Source organism: Rhinolophus sinicus, chromosome 18 (genome assembly GCF_057876585.1).
Source record: "Rhinolophus sinicus isolate RSI-liver-muscle chromosome 18, RSI-T2T, whole genome shotgun sequence".
In the NCBI taxonomy this organism is placed as follows: Eukaryota; Metazoa; Chordata; class Mammalia; order Chiroptera; family Rhinolophidae; genus Rhinolophus; species Rhinolophus sinicus.
In genome coordinates, this window is record NC_142518.1 from 25189806 (window position 1) to 25209468 (window position 19663).

The following is a 19663-nucleotide window of genomic DNA, read 5'->3' on the forward strand; positions in this document are numbered from 1 at the left end:
ATCCTTATGTGTATGAGGAAAAGGTTATGTAGTTGATATGGTTAGGAAATTATAAATGTACTATTAGAGCCTCCAGTTTTATTATAACTGTATTTTTCCTTGGTATAAAACATGAAATATTCTCTTGGTATCTACAGAAAATTAGTAGGGATTTATTTTACGAGGAGGCAACCACAGCAGTGCAAGTAAAGACACACAAAAGAAGACTTCCAGAACTGCTTCAGAAAATGGGAAGAATGATGGGATAAGTGTGTTCGAAGCGAGGGGGAATATTTTGAGGGGGAGTAATGGCAATGTATCTTTTACTGTAATATTTTTTTTTATTCAAACATTCTTGCAATTGCAGAAGTCAAATGTGACGTGTATTCATCTTTTGTTATTGGTATATATTATTACAATTAATACAGTTTTTTTCCTTTCTTAAAATGTATATACATTTTTTTTGTTACCCTCTGTATATATATAACACTTTACCTTTAGCAATAGGGTCAGTCAGACATCAGCTAGTTTGGAAATAATTACTTCACAATGGTTTTTAAAAGAGGGAGAAATTGATCTGTAAATTGGCAGCAGAAGGCTGGGCAATTTGTGTTTTATCTGAAACGGTGGTGAGGAATGGTTAGGGGCTAAAAACATGTGAGGGATACAGTGGACCATTTTCAGTCCTTTGTGGTTTTTTACCTACATTTCTCTTTTCAATTAATGACATGCTACTTCTGCGTTTATTTTCTAAATATTTAAAAAGTATCCCCACAAACAGCAAACTTTTTGTAGTAATTTTAAATATTTGTGATAGTTTCCTAAAATGGAAATATTTGTGATAGTTTCCAGCTTTCTGAAAGGATTTTTTTCTAAAGGAAAAAAAAAACTAAGTTCTTTATTGAGTTTTAATAATGATCTACAACAATAACGTCCTCTAGTGATATGGGCTATTTATTTATAGATTAAAATGGAGGGAGGGAGGGAGGGAGGGAGGGAGGGAGGGAGGGAGGGAGGGAGGAAGGAAGGAAGGAAGGAAGGAAGGAAGGAAGGAAGGAAGGAAGGAAGGAAGGAAGAAAGAAACCGATGCTTTAGAAATTTGTGTAGAAGAGTTTCATTTTTCATTTTTTTTTTTTTCCCTCTTCTTCCGCCTCCCCCACCCCAAACTCCAATTCAACCCGTTGTTTCTCAGTCTAGTTGTGTAGGACACAGCTCCCTGGCCCACACTGGTATTATAAGCCTTGCACTCCCCCCGGCTGAAGCAGTCAGTTGCTGGTCATTGGTCGGCTGCTCACAGCAGGCCACGGCAGTTCTCATCAGCTGTCGGCCACTCACGCTGGCCACTGGCCGCTGGCCCCTCCTGGCAGCACACAGCAGCCCACGGCAGCTCATGCCAACCTCTGGCTGCTCACAGCAGCTCATCTCACTGGCCCATGTGGGAATTGAACCGGCAACCTCGGCATTAGGAGCATGGTGCTCCAACCATCTGAGCCACCAGATGGGCCCAAATTTTCAATTTTTTAAAATTAAAATTTATTTTTTATATTTTCAATTAATTTCTTTTGTATTTTCAAAAATTTTAAATTACTTTTTGTATTTTGTATTTGTACCTGTACTGACTACCATCATCTGTTTCTGATTTTTCTAGCTCCCTTTTTAAAAAAATTATATATATTGCAACAAATAAATAAACTCTCACACTTGGAGGGCACAGATTATTTTTGAGCAAAATCCTTCTACCACTTTCTCCCCAGTCTCACACTTTGAAGGTAATTACTTCTAAGAGTTTGCTTTGCAATCTTCCAAATACATTCCATAAATATTCAAATACATGTAAGTTAAAGCAAATGCAAGCATTATATATGTGTGTGTTTTAAATACAAAATTTACCATATCATTCACATAATTCTGCATTAAAAATAACATTAACTGCTATTAGGCATTTTTCTATATGGGTGCATAAGATTACATTCCTTAGCAGTCTTATTTGTATTGTAAGCATACCTATATCTAGCAGCTTCTTTCCACTTTCTAATTTAGTCTGGCTTTGTAAATCAAAAAATCTCAACAATTACAACTATACTGTATTTACTTATTGGATGTGGTAATTGTCTAAAACCTTCTCCTATGAATAAAATTACTGAGCCTTTAGGATTTAGCTCAAACATCGCCTCCTTGGAGCAGCCATCACAGACCAGTGTCTATGAAGTTGCACTTCCCAACACACACTCCCACTTCTATCACACTGTGTATTTCCTTTACAGTAACTGGCGCAATATGAAATTATTGTATATTTGCTTCTTTATTTTCACTAAATCTTCATTAGTCAAAATGCTTGTCTGCCATTTTCTTGTTCTATTTCCCAGTATTTAGACAACTCCCTGACATACAGTAGATATTCATAAATATTGACTGAATGATTAAATGAATGGAAAGATGCATGGATGGATGGATAGATGGATGAGTCTGTATTGTATGATACTTGACTCACAGACTGTCCTTCCTTATTTACCTATTCATTGTGGAAAGCTGGGAATGCCAGGTTAATGAAATCTAAGAAAATGACGAACAATGAATACCAACTAGAGGACCTGGCCCCCTAGGAGTAATTTCATGAACGATAAACTAAGAATAGGATGAAGCTTGCAAAAAAAATGCAAAGACTAACATTTCGGGTTTTAGAATCATTTTCAGAGCAAGACTCACAACAATAAAAATCACAGTTTAATTTATTGGTAGTGCATGGAGCAATATTATGAGGTGACAGAAAATGTGGAATGTCTCAGTTTCTATTTTGTTTCTTTTTTTTTTTTCCTGTCAGATTGAAAGAGCATTAGACTGGAGGGGACAGAACAAATATTGTCATGAAAAAGTTGAATCTTGAAAAACAGAAGAGAGAGAGAATACCGTATTCAGAATGAGATGTGTCTTGGCACGGGATCCCTTAAAAGTCAACTTTGGCACTAGGACATAGTATAAGTAATTGATTGGAAAGATTATTTTAAGGAAGCACAAGCAGGGAAGTATAAGGCGAGGAAGGCAATCAAAGGCATATTAATGAGTGGCCTGTACCATACTTATATTCATGTCAAATATATCAGACTGCCTGGGGTAGGGAATCAAAGCATCAGCAGTTTTTAATGTTCCCTAGGTAATTTTTTTAAGTGAGTTACATTTTATTGTTTTAATTGGGTAATATTGGGGAACAGTGTGTTTTTCAGGACCCATAAGCTCCAAATCAAATCGTTGTCCTTCAATCTAGTTGTGGAGGGCACAACTCAGCTCCAAGTTCAGTTGCGTTTTCAATCTTAGTTGCAGGGGTAGCAGCCCACCATCCCATGAGGGAATTGAACCGGCAACCTTGTTGAGAGCTCCTGCTCTAACCAACTGAGCCATCCCACTACCCCTCCAGCAGCTCAGTAGCAGGCATTGTCTTCAATCTAGTTGTGGAGAGCGCAGTTCACTGGCCCCTGTGGGAATCGAACCAGTGACCTTGGCGTTAGGAGCACGGCGCTCTAACCACCTGAGTCACCAGGCTGGCCCAATATATTTTAAAGATGTTTATAGATTTCTCCTATAGTATCTCAGTGCCTAGCTCCTATTAAAATTATTATGCCAATGTCACAGATTATACTTTTATTCTTTACTTTCTTCATCATCCCTGAATGCTGTTCCTTTCTGTTTTATTTATTCTCCTGTACTTTTTCAACCTTATTATTTTTTTTACTTGACTGCTGCTTCCTCATTTGATGCTTCTACCTGAGACTATATTTACAACTAATTCAGAGTTTTCCATCTTAGCTGCTGTCTGTTTAGAATTATGTGGGAAGATTTTTAAAAATACTGATGCTCAGGTGCTACCCCAGAGAGTCTGATGTAATGATTTGTGGCAGGCTCAAGCTCTGCTGAACATTTCAATGTGCACCTAGGGTTGACACCCTCTGAACTTATTTATCTTGTCTGGAACTTTGAAAGACAAGCCAAAAAGAATAAATGATCATGGAACAGCTGTTAAATGCCTTCCTGTATTAGACCCCCTTAATAGCTCGGTCTGTGCATTGACATTTTATTGTTTAGCACTGTAACCTTGCATTGTTGTAGTATTTAATATACAATTGGTGAAAAACTGTAGAATAAAAAGTTATCAGAAAACCTATTACTTAAAGTCGCACAACACTGAAGTTAGATATTTTTCCGTGTTGCAGATGAGGTTATGTGACTGAGTGAGGATCACCAGGAATTTATGATTAGAACAAGATGGATCAAATTATCATTAATTCTGTTTTTCCTAGTTAAGAAACAGAGATGGTAACACTTGCTCCATAGTTCTCCCAGGGTACCATCATGTGTGTCCCACTAAAACATATACAACCCAAAGGTATCAAATGCCAGAACAGTTCTAAATTTGATTGTTATTGAATTTCCTGTATTTTCATAAGGTTGCTCCCCATCTATAGACAGAAGGTGGATTTTTTTCCTTGTGAAAAGTTCCACTTATTTTTTAAACATTCCAAATAAAAAACGATTTCTATTTTCTAGTATGCCAAGAAATTTCACCACCATCTATTAAATGGGCATAATACCTACTTTACTGACTGTGATGGGACAAAATATTTACAGGCCATAGTTACTTGACATATAGGAAATGCTCAGTATGATAATTCCTATTATCAATACTTATCAATATCTGATAAATAGTATCTAATAAGGGGCATCACTATGCTTACTATTAATGACATTAATCAACACGGTATCCACCTTCGTTATAAAATGTTACTATAGTTAACATATACTTTATCATACAATGTTGTGTAGATAAATTTCTATTGAGAATTTTTAGGACTTTAGTTCCAGGAATACTTATAATTCACTTAAGTGATATCCTTTTCCATTCTGATTATGAGAACTACATCACTATGTCATGTTTGGCCTTCTTTGCCCCAAACTCAAAAGTGAAATTTTATGTATTCATAGCAAATCTAAAACTCAGTTTTTGAATATTTTAATTACTCCTTTCCTTGGCCCAAATATTCAGTCTATTCTGTGGTCTTACTGTATATGAGTTTTCTTGAAGCCTCCTCAAACCACTTCAGAGAGCTGTGTCTTAGAAGTAAACTTTACAAATAGAATTCACTGTTTCTTATCCATTTTTCATGCTTCTTCTAGGCTATCTGTAATTACACCCAGGCTTCAGTCACTCTGTGGTTTTCATTCTGAGTCTCAGCAGGTACCATTTTTTTTCTCCTCAGGAAACCTTGCCATTTGAGTAAGAAAATGCCTCCTTTCCAGGCAAAGCTATCAGAAAAAAAACATCTCTTTCTTTCTCTCTCATCCATCTTTGCATGAAAGAAATTTCCAGTGGCAGAAAATACTCTACATCAAAATCATTAGAAATCAAATTGGATTACAAGCTTCTACCTTTAGTACTTTACTGAACATCTATAGAGGTTATATGATCTTTTTTCAGGTTAACTGTAGATTCCATCTATGATCTCCTGAGATTTCCTGTTGAATGCTTGCCCCAGCCATGTTTTTAAGAATTGGATCAGTCATCTCCTCTTTGCCCTCAGGATCATTCCTGTCCTTCCCCTGCCCTACATTACTACATTATCAGGTATTGACCACTGAAGAATACATCGCTCAGGTTCTCTTGCCAAAATGATACCTGTTAGATTCAACCAAGAGGTACTGGCAAGAGATTGGAAGAAGGGAGGAAGACAGAAGTCAGAGTATTTCCACCCCTTCTCTCTGATTAAGAATCAGTGTCTCCATAAAGTTGCTTCTTCTGCAATATGTTTTCTCTGTGATTCCAGCTTTCAAACAAAGGCTCTTAATTCATGGTTTTTGCTCATACCTGTCAGCCCAGCTGTGTTACTTTAACATCACTTCTTACCCTTACCCCTTTTATTTTTCATTAAAAAAAAATTTCCAGCTTTGTTGAGATACAATTAACGTATAACATTGTATAAGTTTAAGGTAGAAAACGATGATTTAATATACGAATATATTGCAAAATGAGTACCATGATAAGCTTAACATACCTATCACCTCACATAGTTATCTCTTTATCTTTCTGATGAGAACTTTTAAGATCTGTACTCTTAGCAACTTTCAAGCATACAATACAGTATTGTTAACTATACTCACCATACTATATATTAGATTCCCCAAACTTATTCATCTTATAACAGAAAGTTTGCACCCTTTGACCACTTTCACACATTTCCTCAATCCCCCACCTCTACCTCTGGTAACTACCATTCTACTGTTTCTATTAGTTAGATACTTGTTTTTAGATTCCACATATGAGTGAAATCATACAGTACTTGTCTTTCTTTGTCTGACTTATTTCTTTTTTCTTTTTAAGGAGGGCGCAGCTCATAGTGGCCCATGTGGGGATTGAACTAGTAACCTTGGTGTTATTAGCACCACGCTCTAACAAACTGAGTTAACCAGCTACTTCCTGTCTAACTTATTTCACTTAATATAATGTCCTCAAGTTTCATCCAAGTTGTCTCAAATGACAGGACTTCCTTTTTTATGGCAGAATAATAACACATATGTATATTTCACATTTTCTTCATCTTTTTATTTTTTTAATTCATTCATCTTTTGACAGGCATTCACATCAGTTCCATGTCTTGGCTATTGTAAATAATGCTGCAATAGACGTGGGGGTATGCAGATGCAGATATCTCTTCAAGATAGTAATTTCACTTTCTTAGGACATATACTCTTAAGAGAATTTCCAGAACTGCTTCAGAAAGTAGCAAGAACGATGGAATAAGTGTGTTCGAAGTGCAGGGGAGTAATGCCAATGTGTCTTTTACTGTAATAAATATTTTAAATTTAAACATTCACCATATTTTTTTTTATCACACCTTGTATCTATTGCCCATTCATATATCTTCTTTGAAAAAAAAAGTGCCCATTCAGGTCCTTTGCCCATTTTTAAATTTGATTATTTGGCTTTTTGTTTGCTTGTTTGCTATTGAATTGCATGAGTTTCTTAAACATTTTGAATATTAATCCCTTATCAGATAGGCCATTTGCAAATAGTTTTTCTCATTCTGTACATTTCCTTTTCATTTTGTTGATTGTTTCTTTTGCTGTGCAGAAGCCATTTAATTTGATATAGTCCCACTTGTTGATTTTTGCTTTTGTTGCGTGTGCTTTTGGTTTCATATAAAAAAAATCATTTCCAAGACGAATGTCAAGGAACAGTTCCCTTATGTTTTCTTTTAGGAGTTTCATGGTTTGGGGTTTTACAATTAAGTCTTAAATTCATTTTGAGTTAGTTTTTGTGAATGTTGACCCATTTTATTCCTCCATCTCTAGAAGGGGTAAGAGCTTCCTGATATTGAAAACGTCTGGGCTACTTCACTTTTTTAATTTCTATTTTCATCTCTTCCAACATGTTTACGAATAGATATTTGCTATTGAGTTACCTGAATAGGTCTTTTTTTTCCTTCCTGAAATATGACTAATATGAGGGTTTAAATATTATTTTAACTCTTCCTCGTTTTATTAAATCCTTGAAAAACTTAATATATTTAGACTTTTAGATAAAGTTTAAGAATTATATATTTTTTAATGTTCTCCTAAATTAAAAACATATCTACATTCATCTATCCTGCTTTCTACTATCGAGCCATCTATAAACATTAATACATGTATAAAGTTACACTTTGACTGCACTAGTATTTGTACACACAAGACATATATTTACTGACAAATCATGACAACTCCTTTTTCATATATATGGTAGTTTTGGTATGATTTCATATTCATACTAAAAGTATGGAAGGAATGCATTTTTAATACAAATTCCATATCAAAATGTTAGGTGTGTCTCTTGCATTGCACTGGCTTCCAGAATTAACAGGAGGAGAAAATTACAAACATTGCATACAGTAATAGCTAAGCATGGCTGGTAATAGATTGGCATTATGGCTAAAATCATCAATGAAATATGCAATATGTAATGTCTGCTGTAGATGTATAAGTAATTTTGTTCCATTGCTGCTGGGAATTGGCTTTATTTCCCATGCTACATGCATATTTTCCATTTCATTTGGATAAACGCTTAAGTATGCAACGATCTCACCAGCTATAATTTTCATTTATCTTATACAAGAATGAGCATCATTGCATGGTTCCGATAGCTGCTTTGTCTTGCAAAGTTTTATTTCTCTTTTCTTCTAAACTAACATGTTCATGATAGAATAGGACAGATCAGGGAGAGTATAGGTTTAAAATTTAGTTTCACTGAAGGAATAAAAATGGGCACTCCAAGTAGTTAGAAAGTATCATTGATTTTTCTCAGCACGATGATTGGTACAGAATCTATTCTGGAGCTTCTTTTTCATCAAAAAGGGCTTAAGGTGGACTTAGAAAAAATATGTAGTATTAAGAGCAACTTCTACAGAGAGGAAAGCATTAGAACATAGGTTTTCACAATGTTATTAAATGTACTTAGGTCATATAAGCAATGGGACCCATGTTAGTAGGAGAATTTTTTCTATTTCTTTTTAATTTTGAGTTTCAATCAATGTTTTGCTTTTATTTCTTTTTCAATACATTAGTTCGAGTTAGTAAAGAAGGTTATAAGTAATGATGCTAATACTTTGAAAAGCAGACAAGAGTGAGAAGTGAGGCAGACGGCCTTCAAAGTCTACTCAAAGCAAATTGATTAGGTTTTCTTATTTATTTGTGAGGAAATGAGTCACCCTCTCTCATCTGTCCCTGTAACTCTACAGTCTAGCTTGGGGAAGAAATTCTTAAAATAAGTTTTTTAGAGTGGAAATAAACAAAACATACCACAACACTGACATATTTCTACTTTTATAAAATTTTATTTCTGGAAAACAAATTTATTTTTATCAATTCAGGTGAAGTTTGCCTTGGTTTCTGTGCATAATATCACTGAGGGATGGAGATTGTTTCAAGCCCCCTGCAACACTGAAGTCTATTGAACTAGAATATGTCTAGCCTTCCGAACTTGCATCCTCACAACTTCTGACTAAAACACTACAAGAATATAGAAAAAAAGAAGGAATTAGGGGGTTAATCACAAGAATCCAGAAGAAATACTAACATCTAGGACTGTGAAGCAAATAAACGGGTGTTTAAAGAAGACAGTAGGGAGCTACATTGGCCTCTCTTTCCCCATTTTATTTGGCTTCAGTAAAAACGAGAAAACTATGAAGTTATTCAACAAAGGCTATTTATTGCTCAAGGCATTATGGGGTGGATCACTGCTCCCTGTATTCACCACATGCATAGGAGTTCAGGAAGGCACATTAAAGTAGTCATGGACTGGTGATGACTACCACTTTCTGGGAAATATAGTTTTTCACAAATAAAGTGCTAATGCAGGGGTAGGTTTGGAACAGTTTTGGTATCAGGAGTATTCTCCACGAATTCAGAGTATCAGGAAGTGGAAAGAATCAAACTGCAAATCTTTGTTCCCCATTCTCAACAAGTGGCTGCTGGGTATTTTTAACTGAAAGAACTTGTTGGGTATGTTTAATTGAAATGTTAATTTGTCTTTAAATGTATATATGAAATAGAGATGCTTTCAGCTACTGGATTGACAATAAGAGATGACAAAATGAGACAAGCATTCTATAGAATGAACTCTTTCTCTGCAGCCTTAGAGAAAAAGATATATCTCTGTGCACATTTTTGTTCTTTGTATTTTTCCTGAAAGACCTTGGAAAAGATGTGAAGAGATCTGCTAGGTGTTCTTAAAAAACTGTAAGGGCACATGACTTCTAAAACATTAAGACAAGAAAGCATTAAGCAGTAACAGAATGAGTTGAAGCCACATGATTTAATGTATTTTCCCCAAAACAAGACTGGGTCTTATACCGTATTCCCCCCAAAATAAGACCAGGTTTTAATTTTTGCTCCAAAAGATGCTTTAGGGCATATTTTCAGGGGATGTCTTATTTTTTCACATACAACAATCTACATTTATTCAAATACAGTCATGTCACCTTCTTCTGGAACATTGTCATAAAGTACTAAATGTGTCTGTCTGTCTGACGATCTTAACTGGGGCTTATTATCGGGGTAGGTCTTTTTTTCGGGGAAATCACGGCACATATAAGAAAAAAACTACATCACAATATACTCAGGTTTCATTCTCTTTCTTAAAGTTTCTCTACCTCGAAGAATAACTTTGTTATTTCTCCATGTAGTTAATATGATTTTTTCCATTTCCATTGTATTCAATGTCACCTTTTTGAAATTGTATATAGCCTTTGATGATATAAATTTTGCTCTTGGATCCAGACGTCCTGCAAACACCTTTTCTATGGATTAATTGGTAAAATAAATTCCTTCTTTAGAAAATGAGTAGTGTTTGTATTATTTAATTTTTTAGAACTCTGGATATTAATTACAACATACTTCTCTGTCACAACAGAAACTTTTTAAGGGTTAATTTGCATCATCATGAATCTCCAAGAAGACTAGCCAAATTCATTTAACTTAGGAACTTATTTTTCTTTTTCTGAGGACAACATACACTAAATAACACTACCTCATATTTTAAAATAGGCAAGTTTGCTGTCTAGGTTTGTTTCTCTTTACACTTGCTTTTCTACTTTGTTCGGAATAAGACAGTCTCATTTATAATTTGTGAATAGCTATATTATTGTGTTCTGCAACTATATCTTTCTTGAAGATATGGTGAAGAAGGAAAATATGAACCTCAATGTCAATTTGACAAGCATTTGTCTTAGTGACCTTCTTGCCTTATTGATTTTTATTTAGCATAGTGCACTGTTTCAGTTGCACAGCTATGAGGTAGTAAAATCTACTACCTTAAAAAAGAAAAATACTTCTAAACATAATCAAGGCTATCCATGTGAAAACATTAGTTACCATTAGACTGAAAAACAGAAAAGATAGCAAAGATGAATGCCCTTACTAATTTTGGGAAATGTTCATGAGAAGTTTTGGTCCAAAGCAATAATATTTAAATAGTCATGAGAAACATGAATAATGTATTAAAAACAACTTAATTTTCATTTTTGGTATATGATATGCCTTGAAATTCTAAAATAATCCCTGGAAATTGATAAATAATGAGAGTGTCATAAATTAAATTGGCATAAGGTAAATAGATGATATTAGAAATGGTACATATTTACAATAATTATAAATTATTATTTTTTTCCTAAAGATTTTATTAGGGAAGGGGAACAGGACTTTATTGGGGAACAGTGTGTACTTCCAGGACTTTTTTTCCAAGTCAAGTTGTTGTCCTTTCAACCTTAGTTGTGGAGGGTTTTGTTCAGCTTCAAGTTGTTGTCCTTTCAGTCTTAGTTGTAGAGGGCACAGCTCAGCTCCACGTCTATTTGCCGTTGCCAGTTGCAGGGGGCACAGCCCACCATTCTGTGCTGGAGTCGAACCAGCAACCTTGTGGTTGAGAGGACGCACTCCAACCAACTGAACCATCTGGGAGCTCAGCGACAGCTCAGCCCAAGGTGCCATGTTCAATCTTTAGCTCCAGGGTGTGCTGCCCACCATCCCTTGCTGGACTCGAGGAGTTGTACCGGCAACTTTGTGGTTGAGAGCCCACTGACCCATGTGGGAATCGAACCGGCAGCCTTCGGAGTTAGGAGCATGGAGCTCTAACCACCTGAGCCACCCGGCCGGCCTAAAATTATTTCTTAAATGTTTTTAGTTACAATAGCAACAAAACCAGAATTACACATGAATAAATTAATAATATGTGAAATATATTTAAAGACAAAAATGTTTAAAATCTTTATTAGGAATGATGAAAATGATGTAATTCTTGTTACTGAATATGATTATATGTACATATATGCATACATTTTTAAACAAATGATATGTATAATCTTATAATTAATTACAATTGCAAAATAAACTTCAAGGGATTATTATTATTATTATTATTATTTGTTGTTGTTGATAAAACTGTGTTTATTCAATAATTACTTATTCAGTGCCAATCACAAGCCCAGTACTGGTCTGGGTGCTGAGATTATATATTATAACCAGTGGTTACCAGTCTGACCCGGTCCCCGCTGTCTGAGTTTGTGTTCTAATAGATATACTAATTGGAGCAAGCAATAATATCCTTTACTAGCACAAAGCGATTTAAAATCAGGAATGTACATTCTCTTTATATTTAAGTTGTGGGGAATTTTTAAATATTTTATTTTTAACTAAATTCCTTTCATTTCTAAAGTCTGGTTTGGAGATTATAAGTGGAAGTCATAAGTCAGTAGTGATTGACAAATATATACAATGTGGTTTCTGATATTCAATGGCACGAGTTGTTTTTTTTTTTTTTTGTCTACACTGTTAATTAACAATTCTCTTATTCTGTAAAGGTTCTAAAAAACGGGTTGCAAACAAAAGGAACTTGGAGAATAAGGAGGCCCTGAGTTCTTGAGCCACCCCTCTTCAGACTAGCCAGCCAGGGTCTTCCGATGTCACCAAAGGGACTCCGCAGGAGTGTTCATAGCTTCTTTCAAGGGATTATTATTAATTTGAAACTTGGCAGCATGATTCTGAAGCTCAGCTTTATGGGAATAAATGGGTGAAAAAAGATAACATTTTGCAAATGAAGAGTGATGCTTCCTTTTCTGGTATTAAACTATATGCTAAACTATAACATTTGAATTTGTGATTCTGACATGAAAATCAACGGACTGATTAGAAAAGTGAAGAGCTAGTACAAATGCAGTTAGTTGTCTATTCTAAAAACATTAAGGTATGGTAAAGATAACATAAAGAAGTAATGAAGAAAAAATGGATTAGACAACAATTGTTGGGGTGGCTGGTTAGCTCAGTTAGTTAAAGCGTGGTGCTAATAACACCAAGGTTGCTGGTTCGATCCCCACATGGGCCACTGTGAGCTGTGCCCTCCTTAAAAAAAAAAAATTGTCACAGTTTGGTTTCTCATGTAATAGATGCTGGAATAGTGTTTGGATGAAAGATGTTTATTACAGATTAATATCTGCAAAAGGAAAGGGAGGGGACAGCATAGGAAATAGGGAGAGGTCAAACCACAGTGGAGACCTGACATGACACATTCTTACCTGTCCCACCAGGTAGCTCTGGAGCAGAATGCACACAGTTTCCTAAGTTGGGCGGAGATGACAATAAATGACCTTTATACCAGACATGGGCTGCCCAGGGAAAAGTGGGACAGGGGTAAAGGCAGCTCTGAGTGACAAACACAGACCCTGAAGCAGCTGACAGTGGGAGGCTATTGGCTGACTCCCACTGTCAGCTGCTGGGCAACAAATATTTCCTGTACTGGTGGTCTGGGCAGTGCCTCTCTATGTCTACCATGATTTGAAAATGAATAAAACAAAATTAGTTTTTTAAAATGATCAAAAACCCAAGTAATTAATAACATTAGATTGTCTCACATCATTCCCCCCAAAATGCCAGACAAATTTATAATGTTTAATATAAAATGAAATTCTTAATTAGAAAAGAATGTTGTTGACTCCACTCTTTTGAGTCTCAACTGAAATATTCCACCCAGCCTTTAGGAAGAGATCTAGCAATATCTATAACAATGGAAAAAAATCACAAGGAAAAGGATGAATAGATAAATATAAATCCGGGGCTCTTCTATTTCCATTGTCAACAATATGGAAATCTCAAATATGAAACATCCAGAAATTCTGAATTTCTGAAGGAACTAAAAACTAGTGAGAGTATTAAGAGAGTATAGTACAACGGCTTCACTGTGTGGTTTTGCAGATTTTTTTAATTCCAAAGGAAAAGAAATCATCCTAGAGTAAACAGAAATTGCAACTGAAAGCAGTAAATAAATCCAGAATTTTCAAAGATTACTCACTCAGTAAAAAGTAGGTAAAAAATGTCATTAGAGACCAAGGCTAAGGTAACTCACACCCTCATATTCCCAAATACTATGCACAGAGACTAAAGCTGGACAGTGAAGAAGGCTGAATAGATTTGTTTGAAATATGGTGTTGGAGGAGAGCTCTATGGATACCCTGAACCACCAGAAAGATGAACAGGTGGGTTCCAGAGCAAATTAAGCCTGAAACATCGCTGGAGGCAAAATGACAAAATTGCAGTTGTCGTACTTTGGGCATATCACGAGAAGGCAGGGTTCTTTGGAAAAGACAATAATGCTGTGAAAAATAGAAGACAACAGGACAAGAGGAAGACCAAATATGAGATGGATTGACTCCACAAAAGAAGCCATAAGCACAAGTCTAGAGACGCTAAGCAGAGCTATTGAGGACAGGACATTGCAGACATTATTCATTCATAGGGTCTTCAGGAGTCGGAGATGACTCAAGGGCAAGTAACATGCAAAAATGTCTTCCCACTGTCACAAGGAGTGATAGAAACGGCTTGTCTGTCTTGGCTTGAGCTCACAGGGCAGGTGAGTGAAGGACTAGACATTTCCCCCATTGAAATTAAAATCATAAGCCTACCCACAAAAGAGTCTGGAGTTTAAATTTTCATTATTTAAATGATTCAAGATCTTCCAATTCAAAGTGAGAGAGATAGATAGAGAGAATACATGATTCTAGGCTGTTGATACTGCTGAGGCACCAGGAAGAAGCAAATACAAACCTCTTCAGAGCAATCTGCTCTCAGTGCAAGTATTTAAAATTAACAAGCAAGTGTAAATTTTTTAACATGGATAAAATTCAAGAACACAATATTGTGTGAAAAGCAGAAGTTGTAGGAAATTACAGAAATAAATAATTTACTTACAGAGTGAAAAAAAGCAAATCAATTGTTTGGGAATAAATATCTACTTAATCATAGCAGAAAAGCATGCCTGGAATTTTGTACCACTAACTCCAGATGGTGGTTTACTGAGAATGGAAGAAGGAGAGAGAGAAAGGAGTTTGGAGAGGGATATTTAGGAGTTTCAAGTCTATCATGCTTTATTTCTCTTAAAAAATCTGGAGCAAATATGGTAAAATGGCTGCGCTTTGGTTTGGAACTTATTCCTTTTACTGTTTTGAGTATTTGGTGGAAATATATCTTTCAGTTGATAGAGAAATTCTTGTGCTATTTCCTTCAAAATTGTCTCCGCTTCCCTTTTTTGGAGCTTCAATTAAATGGATAGAATTGATAGGTTAATAATGAAAAGTCCTTAGAATGGTGCCTGCACATTTTAAGTGCTATATTTGTGTTAGTTATTATTTTTACTTCTTTATTTTAAAATTTTATTAACTATGTATTCTGTCCTTTGGTGGTTTCTTGAAATTTATCTTCCAACACTTACACTGAACTGACTGCTCCAAATAAATTTAAGTTTTACATGCGGATTTTATTGTTTTATAACACAGAAGCTTACACTTCTACTGCTGTTATTCAAATATATCAGTCTTTTCCTTTGTTTTTTTATATTGTTTTTGTTTACATAAGCTTGCTCCAACAAAAAGGTAATAAACATCCTTATTTGTTAGTGGTTCAAAGAATCCCCTCACCATGCCACACCTTTCCTTCCCATTCTGAATTCTTCATTTGAATCCTATTTTGGCTAACTGGAATATACCTTTAAGTAATGCTTCCAGGAAAGACACAAAGTAGTGTTTTTTTTCCCCCTAAACCACCACATGTCTGAGAATTTGTTTTTCTTGTTTGCAGGACAACTTAAATAATTATAAAATTTTGGATCACAATAATTGCCCTCAAGTCTGCATGTTTGTCTCCATTATCACCATTTATGTATCTGTTAGTGGATATCTGCTGAATATACGAGGAATTAAAAGAATAGATAGAAATGTCCATGAACTGAAGAAAAATTAAGCTTTCCAGTTGAAAGTACTTCACAAGTCCCAAGTTGAGAGAAAATCTTATAAACTTTCAAATATTGAGCAGGTTACTTACAAAGAAATATGAAGAACATGCATATAACAAATTCAGTATCAGAAATAGTGAAATTAAAAGCCAAATTCATCAAATATGACAAGAAAATACATTTTGGCATCATAAAAGACACGATGTATTAATTACACATAATAGTAATAGATTTTTCTGTGACAAAGGACATAACTGTGAAACATACAAGAAAAATTCTCCTAGAAGTAAATGGAAAATTTGACAAAACTTCATTATGGTTGTGGCCTGTCTTATATTATTTATAAAATCGATCTATCAAGTATACAAAATGTAAGCAAAGATAATAAGGATGTGAATGCAATAAGCAAAGTCAGCTAAAGATTTATTCATTCAATAAAAATTGAATGAATTGAGTGCCTACTCTGAGGAATGGGGGGAGAAGGTCAACAACTAAAACTGACAAGGTCGGTGCTGTCATGAAGCTTACATTCAAACTAGGGAGACAAATACTCAAGAACAAAAAAGAAACAAAGTTTACTATAAGATCTATGATGCAACTACTTAGGGTGATACAACTGGAGAGTAACTTAATCCTTAGGCAGAAATTGGATAGAAAGCCACTGTGGGGAAAGCAAGGAGTCAGGGGGAGGATGGTAGCTTTTAGTTCTCAGTCCCTTCAGGGATCACCTCAGTTGCAGAGAGCTACCTTGTCCAACGCACTCCCTTTGCAAGGTGGCCCCACTTTCTATGACAGATCAAGGTAGGGGTAGGAAGGCCCAGCTATCTTGGTTTAATGACACACAACTCTGATGGGTGGATATACTTTCTTGAGCACCGCATGGGATTGGCTCAGCTGTCAGGCATGTACATATCAGAGCTGTTTCTCCCTCTCTGCCCAATCCAGCTTCTTTTTGCTCCTCTCTACAAGTGATAATCCCAAGGACATTCCATAATAAACATACTGCACATTAAACTGTGTCTCAGAGTCTGCATTCAAGAGAACACAACCTATGAGGTAGGTAGGAGACAGTACATACAGACCTTAGTAGGTTATTGTAACAAGTTTGGTTTTATCCAAAGAAAAATTTTAATTTAAAGTGGAATTCAAAGGAGATTTTTAAGCGTACTTTTCACATGCCCATGAGCTATTTACCAATATTCATCATGTATGTGGCCATAAAGAATACCTTAATAAGTTCTAAAAATTCTATTTCATACATACCACGTTCTCTTAATCAAATAGTATATGGATAGTGAACTGCCAATAGAATGCAACTGTGGACCCCATGGTGTCCAATAGTGTCCTCCGGCTCCATAATATTTTCTAATTTCTTAAACTTTTCACATTCATGAAATCATTCTTGATCTACAAGATTTCAGTTTCATGAAATTTCTTGATTCTTATTTAGGCGTTTATTCAAGAGAATTTGTTTAGTACCTTTTCATGTTTCAGACAATATGCTAGAAGCTGGAGTTCAACTGATAAAAATACTTGCCTTGACCTGATTGTCTAAGATGGTGAACGAAAAAGAAATATTACCGACAATTCTCTCCCTGTGTCTGCCTCCCTCCTCACCCTTCTCTTCATTTTTCTCTCTTTTCTTCTCTTGCTGCAAATCTATATCAGAAATACCATCCAATGGAACAAATACTTATTGACTGCATCTTAAGTACTAATAGGCAATGATCTACATGTTCAGGATATAACACTGGTTTTGTGCCATTAGAGAGAAGCATTTACTCTGAAAATTTCAGGTCTTACATGGGACCTGTAGAATCTCTGCATAGATACAGTGGGATTTCTGTTTGCTGTTTCTAGAGGAAGCTAAGCTATGTTGATTTTGGTCTTTTTTTATTTAATTAAAGTTTATTAGGGTGACAATTGTTAGTAAAGTTACATAGATTTCAGGTATACAATTCTGTATTACATCATCTATAAATCCCATTGTGTGCTCACCACCCAGAGTCAGTTCTCCTTCCATCACCATATATTTGATCCCTTTTATCCTCATCTACCATCCCCCTGCCCATTTTGCTCTTGTTCTGACTTCTTCTCTGGGGGGAAGTAGTATGCCCCTGATTTGCTATGGCCACTTGCTCCCAGAAAAACAGCTAAAACATACTCTTTTATGCTGGTTTGCTGAGAACGTGTGTGGCGTGTGTGTGTGTGTGTGTGTGTGTGTGTGTGTGTGTGTGTGTATCCATCAGCCTTACAGTGAACCCTTAGCCCTCTGAAAAAATGCGACATTAGCAAGGTTCTGTTAGGTTCTTCTCCACTGATCCTCAGGCTTTCAAATTAGAAATAAATTGTTAATAAATAAAAACATTCAGATATAAATAAAAAGCAAGTAGAACTCAACAAACTTCACTAGGGTGATTCAAAATGTAAATCCTGGCCATGTTCAAATGATTTGCTCAATTCTGTCCTTCTTTAGGAAGTCTTTGAAATCTGAAATCTTTAAAGTTTGAACTATCCTTTCTCTTGGAATCCTTATAGTTCTTTATGAATCAAAGAGGATATTTTCACAAACTCTGAAGCTTTGATACTGTTGATAGTTGAAATTATCTATGTCCTACACATGACATAGTTGATAGATTTTAGATAGATGATAAATACGAATTTTGTTCTAGATGCCATAAGTAAAAATGGTCAGCATTGGCACACACAAGTTTACATAGGAATAGACTAGTTTTCTTGGGGGAGAAAAAGGGCTAAGGACCATAGTTTCCAAACTTTTCTACACAATGGCATCACCTGGATATCTTTAAAAACATTGCTGCCTGGCTCCCACCTCCAAACTTTCTGATTTAACTTACTTGGGATATGACTTGGGCACACCCCACTAAAACTGCTGACTTAGGGTCATAACCCTCCTTCCACAAACTAGAGCTAAACATATTTAAATATGTCTGATAAGTTGGGGTGACATCCTTCAAAATCCGATTATGAAAAGGGACAGTGGTAAGTCTTAAGAGATTTACTACAAGATAGTGGGCTGGGTAACTGAGCTGTGTTTGGTATGGAGGCCAACTGGGGAAATCTTGCTGTCCCCTTTTCCTGCCCCGGTATCTTTGTGCCTCATGTGAACTCCATGGAAAATGCCTCAATGCCCTCTGAAGATCAAAATGATATTAAAAACAAAGACTACGTCGATTGGGGCCTTGCCAGTTTTGCTACTGGCTCCAGCTGCTTGAACATAACTAAGCACGTTCTATCATAACTTGTCAAACCACTTCCACTGTAGATAATCAGCAGACAAATGTCCTAGTGACAAATGGTGGACATGAATGGGATAAGCGGATGTGTGTGATGTGGCTAGCTTGGTCAGAACCTCATCTGTGTGTCGTGGCCAGGGCTTCAACACTGTGATCAGAAACCATAACTGTCCAAGACTGGCATTTGTGCAGGAGCACAGACTACTGGGACCTACAGAGGGAATCCTAACAAGGCCAGGCACTGCGGAATGCAGCCTCATCTACTGGCATACATTAGGCGGGAGCAAGCAGGTGCCTGCAAGGGGGTGGACAAGTGTAAGCAAACCTAGGGAGCCTCTGAAATATTTGAAGAGGGAAAGCCTTGTAAAAGGGCTGAATTTCTTGCTAAATTGGCATGTCAGCACTTGGCCAAATTAACTTGGCTATTGGACACTACTGTGACTTTATTCAGTAGTTACGTGTTGGGTAATAGATTTGTATTTTGTACTTGCCATTCTGTGCTACGACTCTGTGTCTTATTCATCTAACCATACTCCCTAGTTGTAAACCAAAACATAAAAGCATTTAAGAGTGCTGACTCTGGACCTTGACAGTTTAGATTCTAATTTTGGCTCACTCTCTTTAAAAAGGTGTG